This window comes from Lissotriton vulgaris, chromosome 10 (assembly GCF_964263255.1).
Source record: "Lissotriton vulgaris chromosome 10, aLisVul1.2, whole genome shotgun sequence".
NCBI lineage: Eukaryota > Metazoa > Chordata > Amphibia > Caudata > Salamandridae > Lissotriton > Lissotriton vulgaris.
The window spans coordinates 734,789,496-734,813,499 of record NC_141698.1 but is presented as its reverse complement, the minus strand read 5'-3'; the positions used below and the strand labels follow the sequence as shown (position 1 = coordinate 734,813,499).

The following is a 24,004-nucleotide window of genomic DNA, read 5'->3' as shown; positions in this document are numbered from 1 at the left end:
AATTGCGGAATTCTCGTAGTGTGGGGGAGTTTTTTATTCACTTTGTGGAGTTCTGCATAGCAGAACTCCGTTACGTTACGTTAAAATTATTTGTATCGCGCACCATCACCAACCGTTTCTTGGCGCTCGTTGACAGGTACAGTGATCCAGGGCAAGAGAGTTAGTCATAGGGGGATTGGAAGAGCAGGGTTTTTAATAGTCTGCGGAAGCAGTCGTACTTTGGGCATAGACGAAGTGAGGGTGGCAGGGAGTTCCAAGTGGAGGGGGCCTGAACAGAAAAGCTCAAACCACCGTGCTTTTTCCTTTTGAATTGGAGGACCTCAAGGAGATTCAGAGATGCTGAGCGAAGAGCTCTAGAAGGGATGTGACGGGTCAAGACCGAAGAGATGAACGCGGGGGCTGCATCCGAGAGGGCCTTGAAAGTTGAACATGCCAGTTTGAAGGTGCAGCGTTTGGAGACAGGGAGCCAGTGCAGACTACGGAGGAGGGGAGTGACGTGCTGATGTTTGGGCTGGCGGAAAATCAGGCGGGCAGCTTGATTCTGCACCAGCTGTAGTCGGTGAAGGTGGCATGCCGGAATTCCCGCGTACAGCATGTTGGCATAGTCGAGCCTGGAGGTGATGAACGCAATGATAACTTGAATCAGGGCTTCTTTGGTGAGAAACCTACTGATCTTGCGGATCCGCCTGAGGTGGAAGAAGCAGGCTGAGGTGACCGCGTTGATTTGCGGTCTCATTGAAAGGTCTTCAGAGATGATCACCCCCAGGCTTTTGACTGAGCTCACAGGAGTGGGTGCTGTCCCCAGAGATGTTGGCCAGAAGGTGGAATTCCATGGGTGATTGGGGCCACCCACCAGGACGAGCTCAGTTTTAGTGGGGTTCAGCTTTAAGTGGCTGTGGTACATCCACTCAGCGATGGTCAACATGGTGGACTGGAAGTTAAGACGGGAAGAAGGGAGGGAGTCAATGGGGAAAATTAACTGGAGGTCGTCCGCATAGTTGAAAATTGTGACCGGGGAGTTGCGGAGGGAAGCTAAGAGGGGTTGCAGATACAAATTAAATAGAAGGGGGGATAGTGCAGAGCCCTGTGGGACACCACAGGAGAGGGATGTGTAGGGTGCGGGAAAAGTGGAGAGGTGAACAGACTGTGATCGCTGGTGAAGGAAGGATCTGAGCCAGTCAAGGGCCACTCCCTGAATGCCGGCATTGTGGACACGGTCGATCAGGATGGTGTGATCGACCGTGTCGAATGCCGCCGAGAGGTCTAATAGGACAAGGGCCTGAGAGGTGTTTTTGTCAGCGCCCTTCCTAAGGGTGTCCATGACTGCTACTATGACCGCCTCAGTGGAATGGAGGGGTCTGAAACCAGCTTGTTGAGGGTCCAGAAAGGAGGATTTCTCTATGAAAGAGCTCAGGCAGCGGGTGACGTGGGTCTCCAGAATTTTTCCTAGGTAGGGGAGGAGGGAGATGGGTCTGTAGTTGCTTAGTATTGTGGGATCGGCGTTGGGTTTCTTTAAAATAGGTAGGACGGCAGCTTGCTTGAAGGAAAGAGGGACCTCCCCAGGGGACTCCGCAAACTCTACCTAGGTTTAGGAAAAACTTCAACTCCCGGCAAAATATTTACTACTCCTCTTCCTCCAGATCGAGAGTATTGAGATTATGAATTAGAGGGAGTTTGGAATCAGCAGCACTCTGCACTTGGCAGGTCATTGAAACACTGAGGACTAAAATCGATTCATAGCACTACTCCTACTTGACCCATCATCTTTATTTGACACTGTAATACACCAACTGCGGTTATGACAACTAAACAATATGGGATTCCAGGACATGATCTGAACTGGATATACTTGGAACTCTTCGGCAGCACCCAAATGGTCCCTTCTTCTGCATTCTAGTTGCTTTTATTTACTTTCACTTAGGTATTCCACAATTACAGCTCTCCTTTAATGTATAACTTTCCCCAGTTCCTCCTGAAGTAGTTGCATTCTTCAAACTTACTGGCTACCACGGTACTGATGATCTTTAAACCTGAAAATCCCCCAGTTTTCAAGACTTTTGTCTCTATCTAGGACGGTGAATGTGTTAGCAGCAGATCACTGGATAATAGAGCACCATCGTCAAATTAAGAATGAAAAACAAAAATATTCAGGTGCAGGAAATGGCAAACATATAATCCCATATCCGTCTGGCCCTCCAACACAGGACTGCCACCTAAGGGGGAAGTTAAAAACCATGGCGTTATCATAGGGTTCAACATCTCACTCAAAACAGAGGTTTGCAAAGTCATCATAGAGGTTTTCTTCACTTGAAAAGCTCTAGTACATATTTTCCTTGCTTCGGTCCATTGCACAAGATTCGGGATTCCACTGTCCTAGTATTGTCATGTCTTGATTAAGTTAACCAACTTCACACTTGAATTACTAAAAATAAATTAAAAAAGTAATCAGCACACTACAATGAATCAAGAACAAAGGGGCCAGATACGTTCTAAACTGAGCAAAAGGGCCAACAGTACCTCGAACCTGGTGACTAGTAAGGAGAGGAATCTCTTACTAAGCGTTCTGCATTTCCTACGAAGCACTCTTTGGGACAGGACTTATCTTCTTAAAGATGAAATTCAAATAGTACGCTGAAAAGAAAAAAAAGATCCAACATGGTGCCTCTTCTTTAATTACCCACACCCCATTAAAAAAAAAAATGTAATTGGAGGAAGCTCTCTCTCTCTGAGACATTTAAGTTCAGGAACATGGTCCTAATGAAAATAATGATCATCAACAAACGTAAAATTCAGGAAAGCAATAAAGAGTTGAAGTGCTTCGTCGAACAGTCAAGTTGCAAGTCCATTCTAGATGGTACAAGCAGCATGCATTACACTCCTTTCTCATTCGCTCAAAGTCGAAGAGGTTGCGGCATCTTGCTGCATGAAGACTAGAGCACATCTGCGAGCTTCATGCATTATGCCAAAACACGTCAATATTAGTAGACACTCAACCAACACCTCTTCAAACCATCCATAACTGAAGGGTAGCTACTTATGCAAAAAGCAAATGGGGGCCTTAGAAGGGGTATGAAAGGAATTATAGAAATGGTAAACTACAATATGATGAAGGTACATGCTAAAATTATTTGGGAGTAACTCGCCCCAAATGGCATTTGTGGGCACTTCTGGGCGGCTGTCATGAGGGGTGAACACACACATTACGCGTTTGTTATAACTCGTATACTTTTGCATGGGATGTTCCACCCCTAGCATGCTCCTAAAGTGGCTGCTGTCAATGTAAGTAACAAGTGTATTTTAGTAGTGGGTAAGTGGAATTAACACCCACCAACAAAAAAAACAAAAAAATGAAGGAGCGGAGGGGGCTTATGGGAAGGGGATTCTCCACAGATAAAAAAATATTTTTCTACGTCAGGAAAAAGGGAAAACTTTTAAAAGTGAAAATGCACTTTAGTATTACGTTTACAAATATATTAACTAACTTTGTGTGCATTTACACATGCATAACAAGGAACTCCCAAACAACGTTCATCAACTACTCCCAGAAAATTCACGACTGCTGAGGAACCCAGGGCCACTCTGCATTTTTTGTGAATTCCAAGGCAGAGGGAAACACACACCAACCAAGCAGGTGAGCCTAGGCTCTGCTTACAGCTGAACGCCATCCACAGAGGCACAAGGAGCTAATTGCTGATGTGAGATGCAACAGAGATGCACACCTGGATAACCACAAATAACAAGCTACTCTCCGAATCCCTCCCCCCTCCCCCCACCACCAACCCGGAAAACGTTGTGCACTCTACACTTCCTGTTCTAACTCCTGGTTTGTAGTCGAAAGAGGTCTAGTTAAAAAAAAAAATACAAATACACTACAGTTGTGGTCAACTTCATATCTGGATATCAGTGGTCAAAGAAAATCCACCATAGTGAGAAGGCACATGAACCTTGCATTTCTCAAACAGCAAAAAACACATCTTGTTCTAAGCTGAAAAACGTAAAGACCTGGGTCAAATAAAAAATAAAAAGTTAAAATACAAAACGTGCTGTGAAACAGAACTATTCTTCCACAAATGTTAGTCAGATGAATCCTTTCCCATTGTGCAATCATCTCGCCCTCCAAACATGCCAAGCCACTTGGGAACGGAAACGAGGCAACAGAGAGGGTGTGGTGCTAGGCTTGGTGTTCTTGCATAATCCACAGTCATTGGCAGGGGTTCAAATCACAACAGAAAACACCACCAGTCAAACGGGTATCCAGAGAAGAACTGAAGAGGGGCACAGGCTCTGGTCACTGATGATACTTTCTCAAGTAACTGACTTGATAATGTTAGATTTAGAACATGCCACAGTGGCATTTCGGAATTCAACAGTGTATATGACTTAAGGCATAACCTATTGGGATTTTATTTTAACAGTAATAGGACCCCACAGTCCTTATGGTATGTAATTATGCATTATTCCTCACCTAAACCTTTTGTTAACCAAGCGGGTAGATGTTCTGTGGATGTGGCACCTTGGAATGGGATTCTTAAAAACTCTAGAAAGGCTGCACTGAGGGGGGGAGGGGAATAGACCAGAAGTAACAAGTGCTCTGCGCGTCTCAAAGAACTTTCAGGTGTGTGGTATTTAAACGAAGAACCTACAATATTGGAGTGGTGTTTGCCTATAAACGGGGGACAGAGAGCCTCGCATAGGTATGGAGTAATATTTTCCTGCAAATTGTCATTAAAATGTCACAAAATTACACTTTTAGCAAGAAATGTGGTTGGTCAATATCTTGCTTGACTTTCTTCATGCAAGCTGGATGAACATGAGAAAAAAACTCCATAGATAGAGGCAGGCGACTGGTTTGAGCAAGAGATATTTCCAAGCAAGACAGTTTATGTGATCCAGGATCGAAAATTGCAGTCAGAAATTTAGTAATGCTCCATGTAAATATTTTTTCAATACAAAATTACTGAAATCGGAAAAATTACATATTACTGCGGAATTCTGAATTTTGCCTGAGAATTCTGCCCAGGCCTAAGGGGGGCTCAACAATGCCATCTGTACTACAGATGAAATTGTCAAACCCTGCAGAGAATCCCAACGCATTTCTGCTTGTCCTCTAAGCACTCTGGAATTTCGAAAATTCACCCATCGCAGTTAATGTAATTTTCTCATTAGTTAAGTCTTAGGTCTAAGTAATATCTACATGCCTTTCTATATCTTTTCTGTGAGCCATGATGGAAAAGTGAAAAACGCCCGGCACCACTGGTCAACAAAATCCACTATGCCACAAGACACTATTCAAAGTGAAAACTGCCAAATCCAAAGGATTTCAAAAAGATCAAACTGAAGGAGAAAAAGAGTGACAAGAACTTGGTGAGGCCTGCATGCCCCCTAGCTGTATCATGTTTCTTGGCTGTTAACAAGAGTGGTTTACAAATTCTTGTGGGTGCTTTTGAACTTATAAGAAGGTTTCATTTGTAAGCACCAGTGTGATTTAGGTTATGAAATTACTGTACCGTACCATGTATAATTTGGTATATGTGGTTCTCCTTGCATTTGACGGTTTGCGTTTTTTTGGGAAATTCTTCAAAAAACCTGCACATTAAACAATTTAGAGTCATCATTCTGTGGAATCTTAAAGGTCACTGCCAGCGGCAAGGAGACTTTGCCTTTCGTTTAATGTGGTTCTTAAATAATTACAGCAGCCAATCATCCAAACACTGGTATGGAAACATACATACATTCAAGGAATCAATATAGGTTTTCTTGTCACAGCTTGAAACTACAAGCTCCAGCTCCTGTTCAGAATCAATAATAAACCACTGCTCACATGAAAACCCTCAGCCGTGAAATTGTGTAAGAGAGAAACACGTTTGAAAGGATGATCAACAATGGATGCATTTTACACTTAAGAAATCACTTTGTAAATTGGTCAGTTGGCTGAATCTTTCAGTTTACTCGACCTGGATAGGCAGAAAATGCAGACAACAGAACATTTAACAACTTAGCTCACACAAAAGAAACTTCAAATGGATCAAAGAAAGGCACACACAATCAGGGTCCATAAAACTGGGCAGTCTGGCAGTGACGGGCCAGTCTCCGAGACCACCTGGTAAAAAAGTAAAATAATTGCTTTTTAAAGGAGTATTTATGTTATTCAATGTCAGGAACAAAGTTTAGCTTTTAGGTGGATACTTACGGGGGACTGAGCCTGCTCTAGAGATAGCAAAACGCAAACTCAGGGTTCACAGTACCCTATTATAATATGGTCAAATACCAGCTTACACACAGAAAGGCCTTCAAGCGCACGTCACCCATCAAATGTTCTATGAAATTTAAAGTAGGGGAGTCCAACTCATGCCCAGGATAGCTGGATACCTCCTGCATGGTCTGCATCATCTTGAAATGGTCATAGATCAACCTCTCAATTAGCTTATATAGCACTAAAAACACAAGAGTGTGGCAACTAATATTGTGGTGCTTAGTAGTTATTACATTTTTTTGTTTTAATTTTGCATTTTTAGTTCCATTATGGGATGTGGGTTTGTAGGGGAATAGAGTGGGAAGTTATTTAATTTCCTCAAATTGTAAAGCGCTCGGATATCCTTCGGGATCAAGTTTGCGCTATATAAAACTTTATAAATAAATAAAATGTGTTGAAACTACAAGAAGAAACCAATTAGAAACGAGCAACAGCAATGTTTGTAGGCATGGCCTTTCTTAAAAGGAAGGGGTTCTAATATACTTCTAATAGTAAACGCTAGAGAATTCCAGTGAGCTGTACCGGGGGTACTTTAGCAACTGCATTATTTCTGCACAAACTTCTAAGTGTTGGAATCAAAAGCCTTGATCTGCAAGTGTTAATGCTATGACAAGTCAACACAGGACAAAATCGGTGATTCCAATGTTTCCGCCACTACTGTGAATCAGCCCGTTTCATTACCATAGTTTTTTCAGAGTTTGATGTGTGCCGTACTGGGAGTGAGTCCAGTGCTCACCGTACAGGAGGTGTTTATGTTCTCAGAAGATCACACACAGCTCTCAGAACCGAATTTTGTAGGACTGGTAGCTTTTTAACTTTAGCCATTTAGGAAATGATTACATTAAATTTCAACCTGATTACGACATTTAGCGTGGCTATGCCCTTAAGTCTCAGAGTTCTGGCGGGTGGCGTGTTTTACCATTTCTGACATTACTAGCACCACACTGCATCCCGACCCTCCCCTGTGCCTCCTTGGCTTCGTAAAACTCTGTCCTGACGCTTCCCGACAGCTGATTTTGATGCTGCTGGTCCTGGCTAGTCGCAGGGTGGCCATGTGTTGGGGTCGTCGGCCTGCTCCAAGGGCTGTGCCTCCTTTGCTTCGTAAAATTATTTCCTGATGCTTCCCGGCGGCTGATTTTGATGCTGCTGGTCCTGGCTAGTCGCAGGGTGGCCATGTGTTGGGGTTGTCGGCCTGCCCCGAGGGCTGAGAGATGGCTGGAGGACGCCTCTCGGTGTCAGACTCTCCTATCTGAGTTCTGAGACTTATTGCCTGCCTGGTCCCTACCTGTTGACATTTGGGGCCCTCTGGTTACTTATCTCCATTCCCGTTCCCACTCTCGCAGCACTGCCTCTCCTGCGCTCCCCGCCGGCCCTGTGCCCGCGGCGGCCACCGGTGCTGGTCAGTGACTGTCGCCTCCCCTTCTATAGGCGCCCCTGCCTTTTGGTACTTCCCACTGATGTAATTATCATATGTGCGTTCCCCTTAGGGGGGGAGGGATCTCTGTGTGGTGGAGCGGTGATCTCAACCTTCAAGTTTTTCTATTCACTGTAAGATGTAGTCTACTTGTTACCAAATGCTTGACTTGATCTGTACTGTGTCGATTTGAGCTGCAGTGTTGCACAGTGTTATGTGTCTGTCCTGACTTTCCTTAATAAAGGTTTTTGAAAAGTCATTTAAAAAAAATGTCAACCCGATTACGGCTCTTCCACATAACTCAGCAAGTTCAGATTGGAAACTATATACGCTCTTCCAAAGCGACCTGCATCTACATTTCACAACTAAGTAGGACCCCTTGCACTAATTATTCAGAATCATGTCTTTGGGTTGCAGCTGTACGTTAATAATACATCATTGGGGCCACAACGGGAATGAAATGGGTCTAATGAAGAGGGTGGTCGAAAACAACTATTTAGTACTAGAAACTCCTGAATAAAGACGAGGATGGAAGTCACCCTGTGGTGATTATTTAGAACCAAAATGGGCGCCAAATGCTGAAAGGGTAAGATCTAGTGGGAGATTCATTTCCTGGCCACCATGTTGTGTAGCACTCTAGATCATATGCCCAAAGTGGACAATCGGAGCACTCCACTTTATGAAAAACTGAGGTTTGATCCGTAACTAACACATGGGGTCAAAAACTTCCACATAAATACCCATAAAAACATTTCTAATCATAACGAAACACTTCAATCTTTGTTCTCCAGCATTTATTCTGAAGTTTGAGCATTGTATTTGCTTCAACTAAAAAACAATGTTTCTCAATACTTATGGTAAATATTTCAAGGTGATAAAATAGGCAAAGTAACTAAAATATTGAGAGGGACAAGCACAAATCTACCACAGTTTGTGACCTTTGGTATGCATTTTTTTTCATGACAATGTACAACCTGTTGATGACAGGGTTTTCCAAGATTAAAGAAGAATAAAGCTTATGAAATGGAAGGGAAGGAGAAAGACTCCCGTACATCCCACACAATCTGTGACCCTTACATGTGGTCGCCATGTATACAAAAAAATCCCCTTATTACTGAAATCTAGTATACTTCATTGCTAAGAGGAGAACGGGAAATAGTTGGAGCACTGCGGTCTAAACCACAAGTGTTCCAACTCCGCAAGCTAGACCATGCTCGCCGTAACCACGCATTTGTGTGGGTAAGGCAATGCGCGGTCTAGCTGCTGGCTGCTGCGGAAGGAAGCAGTGAGGTAAGTGGGGCTAGGTGTAGTTGTGGGCTGGGGTTAGTTTTGTGGGCTAGGGTGAGTCAGGGATAGTTTTGTGGGCTGGGAGTGGGTCAGGGTGGGGTGGGCGGGGGCGTCAGGATAGTTTTCAGAGCTGGGGGGGATGGATGTAGTTTTCAGGGCTGGGAGGGATGGAGGTAATTTTCAGGGCTGGGAGGGATGGAGGTAGTTTTCAGGATTGGGGGTAAATTTCAGGGCTGGGGGAAGTTTGGGCTAGTTTTCATGTCTGGGGTGAGGGTAGTTTTCAGGGGTGGGGGTCGTTTTCAGGGCCAGGGGTGTCATGTGTAGTTTATAGGGGTGGGGGGTCAGGGGTACTTTTTTGGTAAGGGTATTAGGCCTCAGGTCAGGGGAGGGAAATGGGTAGTTTTTAGGGCTTAGGGGAGGGTGGAGTAGTTTTGAGGGCTGGGTCAGGCTGTGCCAGGTAAAAGACAGCGTTTTAGGCCTCAGGGCAGGGGAGGGGAATGGGTGGTCGGGTAGTTTTTAGGGCTTATGGGGGTTGGGTCGAGGTAGTTTATTGAAATAGGGTTTGCCAAAGGGCAGTAAAAGGGGTTGGGTAGTTGTAGGGACAGGGCAAGGGGATGGGGAAGGGGGGGTCGAGTTATTGTTTAAGGGTTAGGGACAGGGTGTGAGTTGGGAGGGGTATTTGAACCTCAGGGTGGGGAGGGGGTCAAGACCTTAGCCATGCATACCCCTTCATCATTCATACTTTTACCACGAAATTACATGGTTACGGCATGTTTGGTTAAGACGCATTTATTGTTTAGATTGCGTGGTAGAGGCACGAGTGGTTTAGCCACTTGTGGTTCCATCATACAACTGAGGACAACATAATGTAACTACAAGTCCCAAAATCCTTTATATCTAAAATGGGTATTTTATTTGTGTGCTCAACAAGAGAAACAAAGTTGTGAATAATAAAGGCTCGCAACAATGGGTGCTTCTCTAAGGGTCCATTCCATCCGGTGTACAGAGGGAGGGCATGCCGACAGCTGCTAAGAACTGCCTGGACGCTATAAACCGAGGATTCAGCAAGATCTATCTTTAGGGCCCACATGCAATGTTCTATCACTTTATTTCACATCTTACCCAGTAATTCTTAAAATTGCAAAGGACAAAGACACTCTTATTCTAAAACTGATAAACGGGTCCAGTTAGTTTTTATCTACAGCTTTACAGCGATCCTTTAATTTTCTTATTCTTTTTGGAAAGGAAAGTCTATCCTAAAGGGAGAGGGCTGTGACTATGTGAGATGGAGTGAGAAAAAAAATCTACCATGAACATACTGTCGAATAATATTCAATACGAACAAAAGCGAGTAGAATTGGGAAGACGCATTTAGAATGCAGCAACAGACAGCGGCAATTGGAAAGCAGTAATACTCAGAGATGAACTCTTTTAAGCTTAAGGTAATTTACCGAGGCACATATGTGTACCAATGCTCATAGCAGTGGCAATGCCTTCATCGTTCAACCACTGTGCTGTGAAGTAAAGTCTCCAGAACTAAGTTACTTCATCATGAGGTGAAAGCAAGCCAATGTATGGTAGTAATGTGCCCTTAGGTGTCCAACACATTTAAATATGGAATAGATCTGCTTCATTTTGACATATTTAGATATAGTTTACGTTGTTTCCAGGGAATGGCTAGATTTACAGAACTCACAGGCACTACTCTTATTTGTACAAAATACAACAAGAGAAGGAAAGATAACAATTGTATGTGGTTCAACTCCAACAATTGAACATTTGAAACCAGGATTTTCCAAAGTTGGTCCACAAAGGTAAGAAAGTGAAAATGTGACATCCTCCGATAATGTAAATGATTCACATCTGTGTTCATTCCATGTAAATTGATTTTGTGCATATGTTGACAATCCGGCATGGCTTCTGCCTTTGTGGACCAATGTTGGAAACCCAGGTTTAACAAAAACGCTACTCTAAGGGAACTAAGGAACCATATATATTATAAATATATATTCACTGAAAAAAACATAGGTTATAGACCATATATAGTTAGGAATTAGCATTTACAAAACCTTATTTTATTCACACAAAACCATTGAAATTCGCATATATAGTTAGTTGCACTAACTATATATCGCGCACCCGCAATCCACTGCTGATGATGTCACATATTACATCATTCATGACATGGTCAGTGACATCACTGATGACATCATCCAGTGATTTTATGTTTCTGTAAAGTTAAAATATGTCTTACATATTGAAGAATGAGTGGATGTATAAGTGTCTGGATGAAGGATTTCGTAGGTGCATGACTGACTGTATGAGAGAGTGATTAAATGTGTCTCACTGAGTGCATGGGTTAGTGACTAAACTGTCTTAATTTGTGCATCATTATAACTGTTGTTCTGTAAACTGCTGCATGTGTTGATCAGTAGCTATATGAGTAACTATATGGGTTATTGATTGGTTGCCCAAGTATTTGTATGGGAGAGCGAGTGTGTGTGTGTGTGGGTGGCTGGGAGGTGTGTCACTATGTGCATAGAAGTGTGAACAGTTGATTCACTAGATGTATGGGTTCAAAACTGCATGTGGAATCAGCTGTATGGGTGGTTGACTGTGTGCATGAGTGTATTGGTGAGTGAATGGATATCTCAGTGCTACATGTCAAAGTAAGTACATATGTAAAACACAGTACATGTGAGAGTTGACATATATAAATTACTGTGTATAAAAGCCAGTGAATGTGTGAGTGGCTGCATGGATCATTGAAAACTTGTATCAGTGATTGTATAAGAGAGTAAATATGTGTTAGAATATGTTTGAATAAGTAAGGTGTGTATAACTGTATAGTTGAGGAAATGGAGGTGTGATTGATTCTTTGCATGACTGACTAGGTGTATGAGTAACTCCATGGATGAGTGACAGTCTGTGAGTGTCTGTTTACACCGAGTGTATCTAAGGTTATATTAGAGTCTGAAGAGGTTCATCGTATTATCACATGAATGATGTCATCAGTGATGTTGTCAGTGATGTCATTTGAGTTGTCATCTGTGATGTCATCAGTGATGTCACTGACCATGTCATGAATGATGTAATATGTGACATCATCAGCAGTGGATTGCGGGTGCGCGATATATAGTTAGTGCAACTAACTATATATGCGAATTTCAATAGTTTTGTTTGAGTAAAATAAGGTTTTGTAAATGCTAATTCCTAACTATATATGGTCTATAACCTATGGTTTTTTCAGTGAATTTTCAAGGTTTTGTAAATGCTAATTCCTAACTATATATGGTCTATAACCTATGTTTTTTTCAGTGAATTTCAATGGTTTTTTAATAGCAAATATCAAAAGCTGTAAAATGTATTCCTCTTTTAAAGGAAAAATATATTTGATATGTTTTTAATATAATTTTTTTATGCATCTGCCAAACCCTGACCTCTTAATAGTGCACTGTGGTGGAAATGATTTGGGCACTATGACTGGGGTTGGTCTGGAAATGCTTTTAAAGGACACCTTTCATCAATTGATGACACTTTTTCCCCAAACTGCCTTGGTATATTCCAATATATGACAAAGACAGAAATGGAACTGGTCCAACCAATTTTGTCCACAATTTGAGAAAGCACGGAAACATGTGAATAAATCTGTTTCTGCTTACATGAGAGACTTTAGAATGGGTTCAATATACAACAAGAACTTGCGTTACAACATGCAAGACATCTACAGAGGAGATGGTGTGCACTTCTCAGATGAGGGGAATAGAATATTCCTCCTGAATTTAAGACTGTGCATTGGAACCTACTTGTAGGTACTTAAATCAGCCACAGAACCCAAAAGCTTTTTCAGAGCTACCCTACCTCTGATCATTCAAAACGCTTATCTTTTTCTAACTTTTTTCACCAAAGTACGCTCCACGGTACGCTTACCGGTGCGCGACCGGGCGCTCCCCTCGTGATATATATTTTTTTTTTTTGCCTATATGAGCGTCCTAAGCCCCCCTCAGAAAACCTAGAGGGTCAGGAAGTGTCTACCGTGCCCCCTTCTACCCATTCCGAACATTGTTTGCCCTCCATCTTGTGTCTCAATTCTACCGAAACACAAAATGGAGGACTTCTGTAACGCTGCCGGTACGCGTACCGGGGCGCGCAACGGTAAGCGCTCGCTAAAAAAAGGTGGGAAAGTAATTTACAGAAAAACCACTGGAGACACTTTCATCTGTAGCCCTGTCTAAATATCCTGAGGTAAATTACATGACAAAAACACATATGAAACTGTTTGAATTTTTAACCAATTAAAATGTTACTTACATTTTGTACTTTTATGTGCTGACATTTGATTGGTTAAGTACATGAATATATATTAAAAAAAATGAGGGAAGCACGGCCATTTTGACTAACACTACCTAAGGTACATTTGGAAAAGAATTTGACAAAAAACTTCAACTACTTTGAAGAAGGTAAGTTGTTAATTTGAAAGGAGAACTATGTTATGCACTTTAAGTTAATTTTGTAAAACGTTTTCAGATAGTTATATACTGTCCCTCTATAAGAGTTAGACATTGAGAAAGGCTTATTTATTTAAATTATTGATTGAGTTAGGCTTCTGTGTTATAATTATGTATTTACTTAGGCTTCATCACAGGCACTTTTTAATAGTTCTACTTCCTGCCTGAAACCATACAGTGCCCAAACATAACTTCACTGTTAAAAACTCACAAGTACCTGTCTGAACTTGAACCCAACAGTGCCCTATCTCTACTGATATATTTATTTTTTATGCAATTTACAGCAAGAAAATGGAAGCACAACAAAATGAAAATAATATTTCATTTCAAATTAATATTGAAAACAATCCTAAGGAAGACAAAGAAGAAATAGACTTTTTGGATGACACTGTAGACCAAGACTTAATTAAATGTGTTGAAGAATGTGAATCATGGAATGAAAAGGAGGACATACCAGATGAATTAATGTTGCAAATTCTTTTAGATTTTGAAAAATCACAACAATAAATTTAAATTTTAAAAGTTAAAATTGTTTGAGACATTATTCTTTTTAATATGAAAATTATGAAATAGTACCCAAAAAGATATAATATAAAGTGAGAATTAAAATATACTGTGCAACTTTTTTGTGTTACATAGTAAGTTTGCTCATAGTTACTTCCTTTCTCCAACTATATTATCTCCAATGTGTATTTAACATCTCTTTATCATCTCCTGCCTCCATATTGTTTCTGCTTTCCTGACAGACTATGATATGAATTCCATATACCACAATAACTTCTGAAACAACATGCAAGATATCTACAAAGGAGACGGTGTATATTAAATTTTAGACTCTGCATTGGTACCTACATGTTGCTACTTAAATTAAAAAAACACAAAAAAACAACAAAAAGATCAATAAACATACAATATTTGAAAAGTCGATCATTCTTTTTTCCCCATAGTACGCTCCCCGGACCGCTTCCCGGTGCGTGTACCGGGCTCTCCCCCCGCAAAAAAAAAACGAAAAAAAACCTATTATTTTTTGCCCCGCGGGGCCCTTTTAAAGCCCCCACATCAAACCTAGGGGGTCAGGGAGGATCTACTCTGCCCCCTTATGGTCATTTCCCCCTTTGTTTTGGCCACCTCTTGTGTCTCGATCCTACCGAGACACAAGATGGCGGCCGCTCCGGACTGTTTACAGACACCCGAGAGCCAATCAGCTTTCGGCGCACAAGTCGCGTAGTCGCTCCCCAGTGTGCGTTTACAGATATATATATTTTTTTTAACCTAAATTACTCAAAATCCACTAGAGCAAATATCTTGAGACCTAGCAAAGGCACATCGGGCTACCAGTCCCTACAATTTTGCCAAGTTTCATAGAAATCTATTCGGCCGTTCGAGCTAAAAGTGAGTCCAACCGCCCTATGGAAAACTCAATGTTAAAAACACGTTTTGGGACCCCCCTTTTTTCTCGGCCCCCACTTCACAAACCCCCCCCCACCCCCCCCCCCCCAAATTTTCAGAGGACGCTCAGAAATAAAATGTGCCATTTTCCTGAAAATTTCAACCAATTCCGTCCATCAACGCCAAAGTTATTCAACATACAATTTGCAGAAATCCCTATTCAAAAAAATCCTAACTATATATACCTACTGGCGACCGCCAGTAGGATATATATATATATATATATATATATATATATATATATATATTATGTACCAGACAAAAATACTACTATAGTTCATGGCTGTAACCATTTGTAAAAAAAACAAATATTTAGCACCCACATCCACTACAGGTTTTCTGAATGACACAACACGGAAGAAGAACCAGACAGTAACACTTTCCTGCGGCTACTAATGCAGCCCCCTTATAAAGAGAGCAAATGTGTTAACAGTGCACAGAATAGTAGGACAATATCAAGTAGAGTAGGACACCTGTAGTAGGGTTACCCTACGGTAAAAATGACACCAGCCCTAGCAGGACGGGACTAAGAATACCCCAGAGCGACCGGAGATTACCATTGCTCTCCGAGTGCTAATGGGCCCAGAAAGAATTCAGCTCTTTAGTGCCAATGGAGACCCGGAGCACATTCAGTGCCATCATGAGCAGCTTTTAGGCCAAGGAAAGGCCAATGTTCAATTCTAAAAATTCGTAAGGCTGGAAACAATGTCTTTTTTTTAAGATTTGGAGAAGACCTAGATTAAGCTTGCAGGACATTGGTCTGAATTATCAGAGAAAAGTTTGATTCTTGTTATAAAAAGAAACACAGAGAGCAACTTCCCGTCTGAACGCTTAATATAGACAAATAATTGTTTCATACTTTGCCTTCTACAAATCCAGAAGGTGACCGCAGACTTCCATGGAGGGCGGCAGACAGAACAATACATTTACTATGCTGAAGGTCTCTAATGGACTATCGTAAACTAGTTACATCTCAGCTGCAAATAAATTTCTTTTTTTGTAGATAAATTGTTAAGACATGTCAGCCATATGCAACTTTTCGCTGCTGGAGGTCGAGTGGCGGGGAGAGCCGCATCTCCATTTCCCATAATAGCTAGCACTTATGTTTGAAATGACGCAATTAGAGAATTGCAGGACCTAAAGAAAAACCTTACCAGCCCTCGTTTTTAGAGACTTTGAGTATTCAAAGCAAGACTGCAGAGATTACTGTAATACACCACATAGTATCAATATTGGAAGTCACCCTTCTTTGTCAAACTATCTATCCATCATGTTGGAAAATTTTGAGGACCAGCTACACACCCAGCTGAGTTGCCAATTGACAAGCTGCTGTCCTTGCACACTGAGAGGTTAAAAGGTTGAGTCATCAAAATAAAGACCCAAGTTAAAGCTTTCCCTAAGTACAGGCTAGTTAACTCTCAAGCACAGCGGCCTGCATGATGAGATAGCTCAGTGAGCTATGACTTAACTGCTCATATGCGCATTCGTGGATGTTAGACGAGAACAAGTACAAATACCACTAAGTGAACTCATTCTTTTGCCTTCCCAAAGCGATACAATAAAAACACTAAAAAAAGTGTGAGTATTGAGTTGGATAATAGTGACAGTTGTAATTTACAGCATCACAAACCAGCAAAATCCCTAGCACAAAGCTCAACATTAAAACCATTATTGGCAAAGCCAAAAAGCCTTTCCCACGAGAGAGCTAATGACTGTCAAGGTGTTCTGGCCATGTTGTATGACTGCTGTGCAGCATGACAAAGTGAAAAAAATTACAAGTGTCTATCAAACTGCTAGCCCTGACCGTGTTATAGTGTTATTTTTTTTGTATTGCTTGCAGGACAGGAGGCAACCGGGAGGGAGGGAATTGGCATATGGGGCAGTGAGGGGGATGACCAAGGCAGTTGCCCAACAAGAAGCAGGCAATTGAGTGATCACAAAACCCAGCAATTGGCAGCCTCTGAGCCTACTGTTAGAACACAAAATGGTCTTTAATAGAGACAATGCATGCGCTGTCTAAGCGAGGACTAAAAGCTTTTCTTTAGGCCAGAATACACATGGGTCAGGTACTGCACAGTGTCCATGTTAAAATACTTATCTACCACAACAGTGTGCGCCAATACCAGATAAGTCAACTTGCACACTGAGAAGCCTTTATTAACCCACTGTTTAAGTTGTGGCTTACTGTTGTACCACACAGTACCCATTGTAATATAGTGTACACATTACATATCATATCATTGTTCACACGGAGCCCCTTTCGCTATTTTAAGAGCAATGGGGACGTGCAAGAAAAGCAAGAACCATAATAATAAAAGGTAGGTCACTACCCACGCACTTAAACAACTTAAACTGACGAAGAATGTTATTACCATCCAACATAATTGTGCCAGTTTGATAAGAGCAAAAAGAGCAACTGATGGACAGAATGCAGAACAATGTCATACATTCACCCCAGTACAGAGATCTGGGCCTAAGTCCATTGTTTTTTTTACTCACCATGCCATTCTAGTTTGGACCCAGCCATATGCAAATCAATCTTGACCCTGCGCCCAATGGGAACGGCCCAGCACGAACTGCCAGGCAGGATCCTCCCTGGACTGGAAACAAGCATCCTATGACTGGTTTCGGGCTTTCTGCCATCATCAGCCAGGATATCTTGGCTCCAGTGGCACGGAGAGCGCAGGACCCACGTCTGGGCATACCTGTCCCACTCAGAGTGACAAATGCAAAAATAGCAATTGATGGACAGAATGCAGAACAATGTCATACATTCATGCCACTGTAGTCAAGCTATCGTGGCCAATGAGGGCTGAAAGCCCGAAACCAGTCCTAGGATGCTTGTTTACAGTCCAGGGAGGGCCTGGCAGTTCGGGCTGGGCCGTTCCCATTGGGCGCAGGGTCAAGACTGATTTGCATTTGGCTGGGTGCAAACTGGATGGCGAGCAAAAAATTGATGGATTTAGTCCCAGATCTCAGGACTGGGGTGAATGTATGACATCGTTCTGCATTCTGTCCATCAATTTCTCTTTTTGAGTTTGATAAGAGCAACAACACAAAGGAACCACTACTCATCATACACAACACTAAAAATGCATCCCATATAAGTCATATTTGCAATCCACTGGAAACAAACAAGAAAAAACTATGCCTTGTAAGCTTAAACATTCTACCATCCCTCTTAACTCCACTACATGCCAAGCTGCACTAACATGACACAGTAACAGCACAAATCTTGTCATCACATTCAATATCAAAACATTTCACACAGAGGCGACAACACAAACCCACACCAGTCCGGCCAACTAGAACTGACTTGAGACGTCCTGACTAATATGAGGGACTATATAATCGTAATTAAAATACAACAACATACAAAACTAAAAGAAAGATTTTGAATGGGCATGCAACCTCCACTCTTAACCAATCCCTGCAAGAATTCATATAAAAAAGGCAAAAAATATTATATTAAAAAAAAAAACACCACAGGCAGGAAAAATGAATACATGTGAGAAAAGAAGAAATAACAAAAACTAAAAAAATTCCTAAAGTAGGACACGGTGCGTTTTGATAAGAAACTTGCACCTATCTGTAAGCACGTTCTACAGCTTGGAGCAGGCCTACAACGGTGTCTGTGGGTAATCTGCACAAACAGGTAGCTATATTTTGTAGCTAAAACAATATTTAGATAACAGATTTTACAGCTACAAGAGAACCTCAGTGAAGACATTTAACAGAGAATGTGGGAAAAAGTTGAGACCATAAATAAGCAAAGGAGCCAGTGGAAGAGGGGTGGAAGAAGAGGGTGCAATGAAAAGGACCCAAGTCTAGCATCAATTAATTCACCATTTTCACCAGACTTCAATGTCATATGAAGGATGCACTAATGAATATGACGCCCATGTCTGAGTCCGCACACACAGGGCGGAAGAGGCCAGATGTCAGTGGCAGACTGTTTATCACAACAATACACAGCTCGTTTGTAATTAGCACCCGCTTGTATTGTGCGTTCTTCGAAGGGTGGGGAATGAATAAAACCCCAGACGTAATTACCACGCTCAGCATCTCCAGCTTAAACAAACGAGAGCGCCTTTATGTAAAAGACCATCATCGTACCAAGCTAGGACTGGGTTAATTATATGTTTTTGAGATTCAAGTACAATTTAAGCAGGAACTGGCACATGTTGAAAAAGAACAGCAGAAAACATGAATGTAAAGCAGGATGCAGCCCGATTCAGTCGTTAAACTGCATTCCTGAGGGGTGTGTATGTATATATATATATATATATATATATATATATATATATATATACACACACACACACACACACAGACACGTACTAATACATTTGAAAAAAAGTTCCTTTCTGCAGCCATCAAAATTCAAATAAAAGCGGAAACTGGAGATAACTACACACCGTGGGTGGTGTAATGTGTGAATACATAAGAAGATATGTGAAAAGCAAGGCTGCGGTCATGTTCCCTGCAGAATGAGCTAACCTGCATATATCTTCAGAGGGAACAAGGGGCACTTACTCTGATTGGAAGCGTTAGACCAAACACCCGAGAGGAACAGTCTATAAATATGGCAGCAGGTGACCCAGAATAAAACAAAGGACAGAGACAGAAGGCCAGATTACTGCAAGCAGAGGGGTCACAAGGCCAGAGCAAAGCACGTGTTTCGTTCAACAGAGAGAGGCCAGACTGCCCCTCTGAGAGGAGACCTCTCGCACATGCTGCCAAGGGACTCCTCAATGTCCCAGCGTCACGTCTCCCTCTGAATACGACAGCCGCAAGGTAGCACTTGACACAATGCGCTAGTAACGGGGCTGTGTTTGAATTCCAACCCACTCATTTGATACAATATGTGAGCTTGAAAGGTGGGGCTTAACTTCCCTTCCGCTATTTTTACCGGGTGAGCTACGAATCTGGGGCGCATCAACGAACAGTGCAGCAGGTGCAGTGGCACCGGAGACAAGGAATGTTGGCTATCGGCCCCAATTAGGGCTATGTTACTACAAACTGTGCGGAGCCGGAGCAGATGGGGGGGGGGGGTATTTTCACTGTTCGGAGGGTCCATTTATTTATTTGTACGCCACTGCTGAAAATTCAACATTAGGATATTACTCAGACGTCCAAAGAGCTGACATGACCTCGCAAGCAGCTATGTGCTGAAGACCATTGAGAGGCTTAAACCCACAAAATGGTGCTATGAAAGAACACAGTCGGTCATCAGTAACGTTATAAGACTAAAGCTGTAATGACTTACTACCATATAACTAACATTACAAGCAATACGACGTTGTCACTCTAAGATGCCTCTTAACTCGTAACAGTACACTACTGCTTGGAAACTTGTAATTTGAAAATCATTTAGAATCGTCATAAACCACACTACAGTCGAACCCATATGGAGACATAAACATCACCAAACAAACAAACAAACTATGTATCTCAAGGCCAAAAAACCAAAGCACCATGAAGTAGACATTTGAGGCAAGCACCGATCTTTGCTTTCTATACTCAAAGCATATACGAGACAGAGATCTGGATGGGGGACCATTTACGTACTCCTGATAAGCAAAATATTCCCTCATGCTTTACAATTTAAACAGTCCTACAAGGTGGAAACACGCCAAACAGACAATAGCATGAGGTGAGAGAGCTATATCTCTCTGATCACAGCAACGCCCAGGGTAATATATTTTAAATAATTGGCAACAACACTAGGTAATCGTAACAGATGCGCTGTCAAGCCAGACCTAAACAAGCACAATTGAGGTGTGTGGAAATATGTTTACATTCATAGCGCCACGTTTGTTGGTGTACAATACACAAAGAGAGGATAGTGAGGCTGGGGTCTGTGTCAGGTCAAGTTCTGAAGATGCACATGAGTGGATGATGGTAACGCTTCAAAACACAAACAAACATGGATGTGTGCCAGGCAGGCTCAAAGGCACGGAGACAACACTGAAAAGCTCAGCTGTCCACAGAAGGGTTTCTTATACAACGGGCACACGCAGGGATCTGTGGTTGCCCCGTAGCGGGTGGGGGGCAGACTAGCAAACCACACGTTTTCTGCATATACAGATAACACCAATGTCTGTACTTAGAGCATTGCGCACGCAATGGAAAAATAAAAACTACAATACAAAGTTAAAAAAAACAAAGTATGCAAAGCTGGTTTCACCTGACACTGGGACCTAGAGATTTCTAGCATTATTAAAAACAAATGATAAACATGCGTATTGTTCTTAACTCCAGGTTGCTTATTAGTGTGACGTGCACTCAAATACATATACTGTAACAACATCCGTTTAAGATGCAAGGGGAGGGGTCGCATTTCAGGTGAACCCACGAGGCAGGACCGGAGATTAATGCACAAGGTGTGTTTTGAAAATAAGAGATACACACCTTTCATTGAACGGGGAATGCAGCGGAGCGTAGAGAAAAACATAACCAAGACAGTGGGAGATTCAAGGCACATTAATTTACACACCAGACCAGTAACAGTTACATTAGCTTAGGGTTTTGCAATATCTCACCGACTCAATGCAATAACAGAGACAACATAAAGGAACTGGGAAGAGCGACCTCGTAAACCTGGAAAAACAACACCCAACCAGCAGGGGAAGCCCAATAGCAGCCCACGGAGCAAGTGTCGGGAAAACCCGCATTGTCTGGGGCTGGGAGTCCCCTATTGTGCCCGAGCAGCCCGCTCCACCTGCCGGACCTCGGTGCCGGCTGCTCGCTCTCGGCTGCCAATGCAGCCACCCCAACAGCAGCCACCGGAGCATGAAATGCACCGGCAGGTGAGGGCGGCTGGGAGCAGGTGAAGCCTCCGGGGCTGCTGGGTCAGAGAAGGAGCACGGTACACCCGCCACAAAATGAACCGAGAGCGCCACGCCAGCCAGCCACACTCACCGTGACCGGGACGGAGAGCCTGGAGCCGGATTCACGGAAATGTCCATAATAGAAGGTGCAGGTTAAGCACCATTTCCTCACCCACGGTGTTAAACAGGAAGTGCAACCAAAGCCGTGGGGCTCAATGCTTGAGCCTCCCTCACTGCTGCTGGAGCTACCGTACTCAACAGTGTGCGCGCCCCTCCCCAGAGGGAGTGGCTTCAACCGTAATCCGTGTAATATGGGAGCACAATGAACTCGCTTGTGTTGCTGCATTGTACACACCTAGAGGTCCTATAGGAACAGTTTACAATATAAAGCAAAGCACGCACCGCTGTAGCAGAAAGGGGAACGGTTATTGTGTATCATACAGTATATCTTCCTAGTTTCTCTGCAAAAATACTACAAAAAACTACTTTTTTTTTTACAAAGGTGTAACAGAGACTACAAACAATATTTAGAAATCAGCTTTTCACATGCTTAAACCCCGAGTCTTGTCTCGCACTGAAATGATGTTTTCAGACACTCCGTGGAGCCCTCGCACCCCCGACTGTCACTGGAAGGTGGGCTGCAATCGCCGATGTACAGCGAAACAAAGGCCACGCCACCTGCTGAGTGTTACAGACGGAGTGCCTGGCCTAGAGCGGTCACTCCAGCATTTATTTATCCCCTCAGACCACGACTAGCCCTCGGGGTGTATGTAACAGTGACACAATAAAGTATGGTAGGGTCTGGGTGGCACTCTGCATCCCATCCAACGTTTAATACAAAGAAACCAAACTCTATTTACACCACACACACACACACAGTGAAGAAGCAACTGCCTCAGTGCTGGGTTAGGGCGCAGGCCAGACCTTTGGCTCCGTCCCTCATCCTCTCTACCGTCAGCATGAGTAGTGACCAAAGTAAGTGGTTGATGTTGTATGCCAGTGTGTGGGCCTTGCCAGGCAGGACTGGTCGCTTGCGCAGGGGTGGACACGCGCAGCGCCAGCCAGTGAGCCACACACTTGGTACTGGTCGGAAGTGACGTGCCCGAGCGCACGCCTTCCTTTTATTGATCCCCGCAGGCCACGCCTGGCCTGCGGATGCATGGATGCGTGTGCGTGCGTCCACTAGAGTGCTAACCGCACTACATCTCTATCCAACTACACACAATTTTGAAAATGTTCAAACCAAACTGTTCATAATGCCACAATGAATTAGATCAGGCGCTCTGTACTTGCGTGTCCCTTTGATGACGGCTTCAGGGTCTCAGCTGACAGACGTAGTCGTTTAGTCTTTGACTTGGGCGGGGATTGGGCCTCAGGCTGTATCGTGGGGTGCGGCCTGGCCCTCGTTCCCCGCTGCGCGATGGATTCCGGATGGGGGTGGACATGATTGATGTTCCCCCTCCCGGCTCTGGCACCGGCCCTCGGGTGTCGTTGGTTGAGCTGCCCTTTTCTTCTTGTGTCGCTGCTCGGGGTGGCTCGTTGGTTCCATCCATGGCTTCGGTGTCCACACTCGGGCTAGGAGGGACCATTTTGAACCATGAGGTGTTTCTCGAAACTTCTTCCCCCTCCCTGCTGGCAGTCACGATGGTTCCCTTCGTGTTGGTTACAGTCCACGGGCCTGGTTCGTAGAATGTTTGAAATTTCCCCCCTGGGCGTCTGTTCCTGATGACAACCCGATCTCCTTGATGTAATTGTTTTGGTGTCGCTCTGCGCCGGTGGCTCGCTCGCATGTTGTTCCGGCGTCGGCGTTCCTGAACCTCCCTCATGTCATCCCTCACCGGTGTCGGTCCTGTGGAGATGGGAAGGAGGTCTCTGCGTTGGCCCTGAAAAATGAGGGACCTCGGGCTCTTCTGAGTAGTGCAGTGGGGAGTTCCTCGATATTCTCTCAGAAACTCATGTAGTCTTTGCTCCGGGTCAGCTTCCTCTACCACTGCAATCCTGAACATTTTATTGAGAGTCCGCATGAACCTTTCCGCCTCTCCATTGGCTTGTGGCCACTGGGGAGTGATGCGCCGGTGGGTGATGCCTCTGGTTTTCAAGAATGTGGCAAATTCCGTTCCCTGGAATGGTGGCCCGTTGTCACTTTTGATCTCGCCGGGGAATCCAAACAGGGAGAATATTTTTTCTAGCGCTGGCCCTACGTGTGCGAACGCCGTGGATGGCACTCTTTCCACAATGGGGTATTTGGAGTACGAGTCAA

The 24,004-nt window shown here is 43.4% G+C and overlaps 1 protein-coding gene across 2 annotated transcripts in view; it reads right to left on the bottom strand.

The window, feature by feature from the left end:
* The window catches only part of MPP7 (MAGUK p55 scaffold protein 7), a 985,108-nt gene extending 963,105 nt beyond the window's left edge, over positions 1-22,003 (bottom strand). Inside the window, exon 1 of one of the 2 annotated variants that reach the window (XM_086941601.1) lies at positions 21,836-22,003. The gene's annotated coding sequence lies outside the window, so the exon portion shown is untranslated. The remainder of the gene's footprint in view (positions 1-21,835) is intronic. The other variant, XM_086941600.1, reaches the window with a different exon arrangement.
* Positions 22,004-24,004: the final 2,001 nt, after the last annotated feature.